Source organism: Heterocephalus glaber, unplaced genomic scaffold (assembly GCF_053883595.1).
Source record: "Heterocephalus glaber isolate CG9 unplaced genomic scaffold, H.glaber_assembly_v1.0 deba00001755, whole genome shotgun sequence".
Classification (NCBI taxonomy): domain Eukaryota; kingdom Metazoa; phylum Chordata; class Mammalia; order Rodentia; family Bathyergidae; genus Heterocephalus; species Heterocephalus glaber.
In genome coordinates, this window is record NW_028258453.1 from 1,831,995 (window position 1) to 1,841,706 (window position 9,712).

Consider the following 9,712-nt stretch of genomic DNA (forward strand, 5'->3'; position numbering starts at 1 on the left):
AATCTATAATCCTATATTATTTTCTCTCATTATCATTTCATGATACCAGCCCACATTATTACTCGGTGTTATTAAGAATTCTAGGTAGACAAAATCCATTTCATTTTTTCTGTAATTTGGTGAATTCAGCTGAAAAGCACAGCCAAAATCAGGGGAGAGGGGAGAGAAAATATTCTCCTATTTTTTGCCTTAGTTATCTTGGGAGAGTGACTAAATTCAAAGCCACTAGAAACCTGAGAAAGGAAAGAAACTTAGGAAATTTGAGTGAATTGGAGATATGACAAAATTAATTAGGCCCGGTAGATTGTAATTTACCAATCTGTCAAAAATTCCTTAAAGAATAATTTAAACTGTAGTTAGCCAGAATTATAACTAAATACTAGAAAGTCTGTTTTTTTCTTTTTCTATTTCTCCTGGATTTTGGGTATGTTAATTTGCTACATGCTACAGTTTGGTAGGGTTTTCCCAGGGATATTTAAATCATGCATGGTAAGATCAGTAAATCTCAGTGACCAGTTTTTCTCTCCCTGTTTATCCAGGTCTGTCTAGAGGTGCGGTCAAAAGAATCATGACCCTTCTCCCAAAAGATACCCACAGCCTAATCCTGAAGCCTGTGAATCTGCTCCTCTGCCTGGCCAAGGGGCTATGCACAGGTGATCAAGGTAAGGGCCTTGAGATGGGAAGCTTATCCTGGATTATCTGTGTGGCCAGATCTAATCTCAGGAGTCCTTAAAAGTGGAAGACAAAGAAACAGGAGATGTCTGAAGGTTACAATATAGGACGTGCTGGCTTTAGATCTGGAGCAAATGGACCACAAGATTCAGAAGCCGAGAGCTTCCCACAGCTTACAGCTAGCAAGAAAATGGTGACTCAGGTCTTCAAACAGCAAAGCACTGAACTTTTCCCACAGCTGAATTAACAAAGTACCTAGGGAAAAAAAAAAGAACAAAAACAGACCTGTGGATACCTTTGCTTTGACCCAGCGACACCTATGTCCAACTTCCAACTTATAGAATTTTATACTAAATTTGTGTGGTATAAGCAGTTAAATCTGTGACAGTTCATCACAATAATAACAAAAAACTAATTCAAGAGGAAAAGCTAAGGTGGATTGCAAATTGCCACAGACCCTGACTGGAATGCTGACAAAAGAAACATCAAAGTTAATGTTGAAGACTGCATTTCTCTTTCCCCATGTCCTCCACATATGACCCTGAAGGATGCAGAAGGTCTTCACTGATTGAAAAAATAATAAAATAAAATTCTGAGATTCTTCTCAAAACCAAGGCAAGGAAGTTAGCATCAGCTAATAATGGTAATGGGGAGAAAAAATGTCCCTCCTTTACCTTCAGTTGTATGTCTCTTCCCTGAAGCATACAGAGAAGGGCAGAGAACAGGTTTGTGCAAGGACAGGGTCCTGTCTTGCTCAGTCCCCACACCCCTGTGGGACCTGCGTGAGTCTCCTTGGAATATGGAGTGAATATCAGTAAAGACTGTCCTTGAAATTGAAGGAAGAGAGAGGAGCCAGTATTCATTTATTACCTTCCATATTTGTTCTACCAAAATCCAGGTACTACACAAGGTACCTTATGTATATCATCATACTTACTCTTCACAACAATACCAGAAAGCCAGAATTCTTATGTCCATTCTACTGTAAAAGAACCAAGGCTCCTGGAGATCCAGGAATTTTCCAAAAGGCCACAGAGTGAATAAAATCTGCCTGATTCCAAATTGGCCCAAGATGAAAGTGATGGTGTCTTCAACTTTCAAAAAATAATCAAACAAATTCTCCCTAATGGGCATCCAGAAATCTTTATCCTTAATGTACATGCATGAAACATATTTGGGGTTTGTAAATTTTACCTGCTAAAGCAGATAGTGTCCCATCCAATTCACTACTACTAAGTGAACAACACCATTTAGTGGCACCCACTGAATGCCCAACAGATATCTGTGTTCCACTAGTGCTTTATCCTCACAATAATCCTATTAAGTAAGTTATCTCTCCATTTTTCAAATGAGGAAACTAAAATGCAGAAAGATTAAGGCACTTTCCCAAGGTCAAGAAAGTAATAAATAGCAAAGCTCAAGTTTTCATCCTTGCCAGTCTGATCCAAACATACATTATCTCAGGATTCCACTCTGTGAGGCCCCTGTGAATCTCTATGGTTGAACTTCCTCCCTGGAACCTTGTGAGACTGGGACATCTGACAGTTTTGACAGCAGTCACCTGCCTCTCCCACAATGACCACACCAAACCATCCTGTGAAGTCTTGCTTGGAAAGACTAAGATAATCAAGATTCCTTAATATTGTACCTTCCAAAAGATGCATGGCAGGGGGTGAGGGGCTGGTGCCCTTGAAATTTGTATGAAGAGCTGTAGAGAGAAAAGCAAGTGGACTGATCCATTAGGTAATTAGAGCAGCCATTGTGTGGACCAACCTTAATTGATGGATGTTCCCCAGTGACTGGATGCAAACTTTAACACTGTAATCCAAGCTTTCCCAATACATATTGCAGGTGTTGTATAATTTCTCTGAATACAAGGAAAATATTATGTGACTGAATAAAACATGTAGCATGCTATTTCCAGAACCAAGAGTTCTCCTTGCCAACTACTAAGATCGTGCTAATTGATACACTGTGGTTTTTGGCCAGCCAGTGTCTTATTTCCATAATGTCAGTTAGTGATTGAGTACATTTTATTTTTTTATGGTTTGCTTGCACTGTTCACTCTGGGTATAGAGCCAATTCATCCACCAGAGCATTCAGCATGAATTGTTGGATACCAGGCTGTGGCATTTCAGCTGCTGTGTAGATTTCAGAGAGAAAGGCCAATTATTTCACATTAATTTTGCTATATTTTATTATTACTGTTATTTAAATATAAAAACAATCTGTAGGAATATAGCTGGATTTAACTCATGAGCAAACTCTTAAGCAACATCGCTTTAGTAGAGGAATACAGGAGGAGGCTGCCATATGAACACAACAGGGGAGCACTTTAGAAAGTCAAGTAACATGTTCAATGGTGAGCTACTAGCAAGGGTAACAAGTTGCCTGTGATGCTAGAAATTGGAAATTCTCATGGCAGATTTATCTGCTCATATAAAGATGAGCTGCAGTCTAATCCCAGAGGCCATTTTTTATGGTCAAAGATAAACTAGATCTGATGATCTTAAAACTGTAAGCATTTTTCCTCAAATTGGCCAAGTTGGGCACTTGGATTATTTCTTTTTGGAGGACACAGGATAATCAAACAACTATAACAATTACCCACTGAGTTAACATTTTAAAAAATCTTATCCTAAATATGGTAAATTTTATGGAGTTAATGAAAGTTCTGGTCTTCTCAAAAATTAATGTTTATCACCAAGGCAACCAGCATGATAATATAAGCTCTAGGTGTGCAGATGTATCTATATTATCAGCATGATTTGGAGGGAAAGTCATAGCCAATGGAAGTTACATTTTGTTTTGAATTGAGTGCAATTTGTAGTATGTTCATTTTTTTGGTATGATAACCTTGGCTTGTCCTAACAGTTTAGAAAATAAATCTTCATTGTATCTCTTGAAGATCAGACACCGATCTGTGAGTTCATTACAGTGGTTGTTGGAAGAGATGATTTAACAAAAAGTCATTCTTGGCTAGAGGGAACTCCCCAAGTGTAGAGAAACAGAATGGATTGCATCTTGGAAAACACAGAAGTTGGAAAGCACTCAGAGCCTTTCTAGAAAGGAAACCAACCTGGAAAGGCTCCATACAGTAAGGATAGCAGTGCTTAGGCACCAGATACTGCAGAAGAGTGGAAAGCTGCCAAGCATGGAGGGGCAATAGCCAGTGATGTGCTGTGGCATCCAGAGATGTTTTGACTGTGACCAATAAGTATATAGTGAAGGAGAAAGGATGAGCCATCCTGTGTGTTGGAAAACAATGACCAGAATTGAAGAGAGAGTTTTGAAGCCCTGTACCTTCCCAGAACTCAAGTTGTTGAGGATAGGTAGGGACCAGACATGGGGTCTCTTATACCCTAAATTGGAAAAAATCACCAGTAGACAAATATTAGTTTTTTTCCTCCTTAGGACTCAGTCTCTCTTTTTCGGATGACAGCGCCAGCATTTTACTTTGTGAACTCACTTTTCCTGTCTTTCCTTTAAAAATACTGGCTGGGCTGTTCTCAAGCCAGGTTCAAGGATAGGCATAGGATATCAATTCATACAATCAGGACATCAAAGTTCTCTGGACAAAATTGGTGCGGAGGTGCTATGATAAACCATGAACAGGCCCTGTCGGAGGAAGGCTCTGAGTAGATAAAAATAGAAACTCTCAGATTCTTCCCTTAGTGCAGGAGGTTGGCTGATTGACTGCTAGTAGAAAAAAATTTTCCAAGTCCAGATTTTTATATTCAGATCATTGTCTGCTGAGTAACATAATCTTTGCTTTGGATGACAGTAGTTGTTTTTCTGGAGGTGAAAGAGGTGGGGTAAGTAAAAGGCATAGGGTCCTCTGACCCATTGAATATTTCCTTATATAGGTTGCTAGAACGTTGGGATTATCTCTGTGCCCAAAATCAAAGGCAATGGGGACCTGCATCCTCTTCTCATTTATATGGATGGTTTTTGCACTGCTCACTTGACAAGTTGGAGGTAATATACAGTGAGGTGCACTTGAACTGAGTTCAAGTTCATATTGCCAGTCCTCGAGCCCAAGCATTATTTAGTGCTTTAACCTCACACTATCTATCACATGACATATGAGGACCAATCAGGACTGACTGAGGGATAATAGGGAGAGGAAGAATCCCTATTTCTATTATTTTTGTGGCAATGAAACTATTATAGTAAATCTTGCTAAAATATAAAGAGACCCTGCCTAAGAATGTAGAAGTGGGAAGGGGGTCAGAATGAGACATAGAGACTGTTCTGATTGTATCATTTAATTCTATACCTAGCTATTTTGGGACTCTTTATTCACAGGCCCCCAAAATTTATGTTTTGCTTAAGTTAACCTGTACTCAGATTCTTTGTTCCAACCAAACAGTCTGAATTTATTGGGATTTGTGGACAATATTCTGGAAAGTTTTAATGAGAATTCCAAGGGTTAAGATTCCAACTGTCTTAGTTATTTACTTACTGTTTCTCAGCTCCGAAAGCATCCTTCACATGCTCTGTGATTCTAGAGGTGAGAGTTTACAAGCCACATTTCCCAGAATCCTTTGCCAGCCATCCTCCTGTTTGTTTTGGCCAAAGGAGGCACTGGCAGAAGATGTTGGAAAGGTAGGTAAGAGGAGTAGGGCTCTTTCTTGACTCCAGCTCTGGCAACTAGAGCAGATAGCTCCAACTTCCAGCCACTTTGACATTTCCAACTTCAACCCTATCATAGCAATGGCACTGGCAGCTACATTGTCCACCATCTCCATGCTTGGAGCACTGACACATGGTACTCACCACAAGGAGCAGCAGGGCAAGTAGAACTCTGCTGGGGCCTCTTCTTCAGACCACCATTGCAGCTCTGTTGTCCTCCCTTCTCTTTTATATCCATATTACCAGACTTGTGAGATATATGAATTATTATTATTAAGTCAACAAACATCAGGAGAATGAGAGGCATGTTACACAATACTACTGTGGCAATAAATAATTATTATCACCTACATAACTAATTTAAGACCTTTCTATAAAACATGGTTTTCTATTTTTCCCTAATGGACACTGACTAACATACTATTAGCATATCAGAAGAAATATAGTGGGAATTCAACAACTTGATGACCTCAAAGAGGCCATTAGTGTTAATAAGTATATGGTCCTGCTAGAACCAGTGGCCATCTGGGTGACAATTCCTCCATCTGCTAAATTCCCTGGGGATATTCCCCATAAGTGACACATGGTAGTTTCCAAGTGAAGGCATATTTCTCCTGATGACAACATTATTTACTCCATCCTCACCCCAATTGGAAATACCTTGTATTGGGCGACCTTCCAAGTATAGAGCTAGAATTGTACAGTGTGTAGCTATTGCTCTTGTACAAACTCCAGCCCTGCCCATTGTCTGATTATCTACTGCTGCACAACAGCTCACCCTAAAATTTAGTGGCATAAAACAGTAACTATTTTACTGTTCTCTCAGACTTCATGGGCATGGATTTTCTCTGCTCCACAAAGTCTGGGGTCCTAGCTGGAAACATTAGGATGGGTGGGATGGATTGAAATAACAGGGCTGGTCCCATCTGGAAACTTCTTCACTCAAAGATCTAGAAGTTTGACTCAAACAGAGTCCCTACCTGGGACCTTGCCACCACAGCAACCTAAGGGTAGTTATATCTATGACCTGGTGGCTCTGGGCTCCAAGGGTGGGTATTCCAAAAAATAAAGCAAAAGCCGCATAGCCTTCATGATCCAGCCTGAGAAGTCACACAACATCATCCCTTCTCCACATTGTCATGGTTGAGGTCACTACAAACCCATCCATCTATGAGGGAGATGGGACTTGCCCCTCTCCTGGGAACATTTTCACAGAACATGGTGCTCTGTTTCAAAACTACCACTTTCTTGGAAATAGTGTGCAAATAACATAAGTATTCCTTACTTAAAAGTCATATTTGTGTTGTATCATTGATACTATGAACCTCTGTCCTATCTGTAGCTTCAGAAATGCTACAATAACGTAAGGATGACCAAGAACTATTTGATTTACATATTTTAGAAAGTTTAATTGATCATGTGGTACCCCCTGGACGTCCAGCTGTAGGATGAGAAATCTGAAGCCTGGATGTGAAACTGCATTTTCCTAAATGTTTCCAGTGGCCAAGCTCCTTCTACACATTACACCATGTTTCAAACATTTTCGTAGTTTAGTTCTTCACACCTTGTATAATATGGAGCAGGGTCATCATCAGGTGAAATGGATGAAACAGACCCCTAAATCAACAATCCTCACCACTGACAGAGACTTACTGATTCTTAGGGGGTCTTGTGAAATGATCATGACCAACAGTGAAAGCTGGAGGTCTCTTGTAAATTATGGAAGTCACCCATAAGTTTTAGATAAACTCTGTGGATGAATTCCTGATGCATCTGGGTACTCCTGGCAAAGATATTGCTTGGATCCCTATATGCCCTTCACCACATCCAGCAGCCACACTTTGGAGAATTAAAATGAATGGAAAATTTACAGAAGCCCCACATATTAAATAGACATGGGAAAGAATCCCAGCATTAACTAGTTGTTCCTGTATTACACATGGAAACTATAAGTGTGTTCTAAAATAAAAGAGTCTGTGAATTTATTACCAGGTAGCCCCATAGAGAGATAACAGAATGGGGACTGGTCACCAGCTAGCCACAGGGAAAAAGGGCTGAGGACAAAAGCTAAAGCAGTTTAGAATATCTGCTGACTTCAGAACTGTTCCTATTAACATATGCTCATAATGTGATTACTGATCCCAATTCTAATTTAGTATCCCCTCTGCAAGACCTTCTGGCATGGCCATTGGGAAATTTTGATTATTTTTGATCTTGTCTTTGCCCTTAAAATCTGGTTATTTTCAGACCACACTCAAGACCTTTGTCTAGATATTTGATCAAATATCAAATATCCTCAACATTTTACAACATATATAGCATTAAAACGTTGACACCAAACTACCAGAATTTCTAAGAGCACGTTCCACGGGTCTTGTCTGAACCCACTATTCTACACGCTTTTTGATTTGTTTCAACAAATTTTCTCAGTGATGCTCTTTGCCTCCTACTTCCCCTTCTCTCTGTCCTTGGACCCACTCTGGATGATACCTGAAGGATGCTGACCTGTATCAACATTGGATCAAGAAGAGCCAGAGTCCAATGGATTTTAGTCACAGGTGCTCAGGAAGAACTCGAAGGTGTATTTTCAGAGCCAGAAATGATGGAGAAGGAAGCAACAGAAAAAATAAAACACAATAACTCTGTTCTAGGGTAATGTTTTGTTTATTATGTTTTTTCTCCACGGAGTGCAAATACACTGCCCAAAAGAACACACTGCTGTTTCTGATAAATTGCCAGAAATACTCCCCACAAAACTCGGAAAGCAAAGTCTCTGTTTGTTTCTAGGGAAACCTCAGCTTGATGTGAGGCACCTCAGACCACGACAATTTACAGGCACTAACAAGACCTGACCCAAAACATAGGACAAATTGGGAAAAAGAGAAAGGTCTGTTACAACCACAGAGAGAAATTAGAAATGTAGCTTTTGGTACCTAAGTCCTGGAAAGCCACTGTGCCTGGCACATGGTGAGGGTGGAGTTCCTGTTAATGGAATGAATAATTTAGTTTCCCTACTGCAGTGCTTATGCATCCATTGTGCCTTCTGAAGCATTTACTTTTCTCTGCTAGATTCCTGGTGTCTGCCTTACTCCTCCCAATACATCCCATATTCTGGTTCTACTCATGCCATCCCTGGCTCTACTCATTCCATCCCTGACTCCAGCAGAACTAACAAGAACTAGAGACTTGGAGACCTCCAGATATGGTGTCGAAGGAGGCAGCAAAGCACAGCTTACCCTACCTGCTCCTAGGCGCAGGAACTCTTAGTGCAGAGTCCTTCCCGTTTTTCTCCTGGCTCCATCTCCCTGAGACAAGTTCCTTCCTTCCTTCCATTGCCAGAGATGATCATCACCATGCTACTCTGCCCAGGATCACTCTGCTCTAGGATCACAAGCACGAGAGCCAGCAGCATTCCTCCTCCCCACCTAGGTAGATGCAGCTGCCTGCCTCAGAACCAGCTTCCCACTGACTGTGAGTGCCCATTCACTCCACTGTCTCCAGGGAACTTATCCCAACCCAATCTAAGCCACTTTCCCTCCTCCCTTCCCTCTAGCTACCATCTAGACTAAATTCACACATCCTGCATCACAGACTTGTTCCTTGTCTTTGCACTCTATGGAAAAGATATCACTACAGGGAAGAGGCATCAGGGTTTATTTACAGTGAGGAGCAAATATTTCTCAAAGAAACACAAATCTGATAGAATATCAAGGGTAAAGCCTTGGTTTGATTGCTCTTAAGACTTAAAGGAAATTTCAGCACAGGATTTGACTCTGCTGGGTGGTGACCATTGCTGAAATGAGATTTCCATGCAGAAATTGAATACCAGGTTTTCTCTTTATTATGAAGTCTTCAGTACAGCAGAATGAGCTTCTCTGAGGTTTAAAATAGTGGCTCTCAAACCTTAATATATACAAGATTTAACTGAAGGGCTGGTTAAAATAGAGCATGAGGGCATGAGGCTCTACCCTGTTTCTGATTCAAGAGATGTTGAGCATAGGGTGAGTTTGGATTTCTAGCCAGATCCCACATGAGGCTGGTACTATCCATCAAGGAACTGGATTTGGAGAACCCTGGTATAGGGCCTTGGCCTTTGAAGAAAAGAGACTTGCTCTTTGGAGGAAACAGAACTTGTAGGTTAGTAGAAAATGAGGTACAGTCATTCAGGAAAGAGACCAAAGTCTCCTCAAACTCCACTGGGTGAAAAAGAAAGAAAACTAGCAGAAGAGGCATATGTACATGGTCTGGTCACCATGGTAATGGGATTTGATACTCCGGGAAATATTACAGTGAAAACAAGCCTGGTGATTTTCCAAGAACAGAAAGGAAGCCTTTCTGTCTGAGCCCTGTGGCCTAGGGGCTGGTGAATTGAAATTCATAAAGCTGTTCAAGTAGAGGTATAATG

At 40.7% G+C, this 9,712-nt stretch overlaps 1 long non-coding RNA gene across 1 annotated transcript in view; it reads left to right on the top strand.

The window, feature by feature from the left end:
• The window catches only part of LOC147821253 (uncharacterized), a 139,282-nt gene extending 134,861 nt beyond the window's left edge, over positions 1-4,421 (top strand). The window contains exon 3 of the long non-coding RNA XR_015447365.1: positions 540-4,421. This is a non-coding gene — a long non-coding RNA (uncharacterized LOC147821253). The remainder of the gene's footprint in view (positions 1-539) is intronic.
• Positions 4,422-9,712: the final 5,291 nt, after the last annotated feature.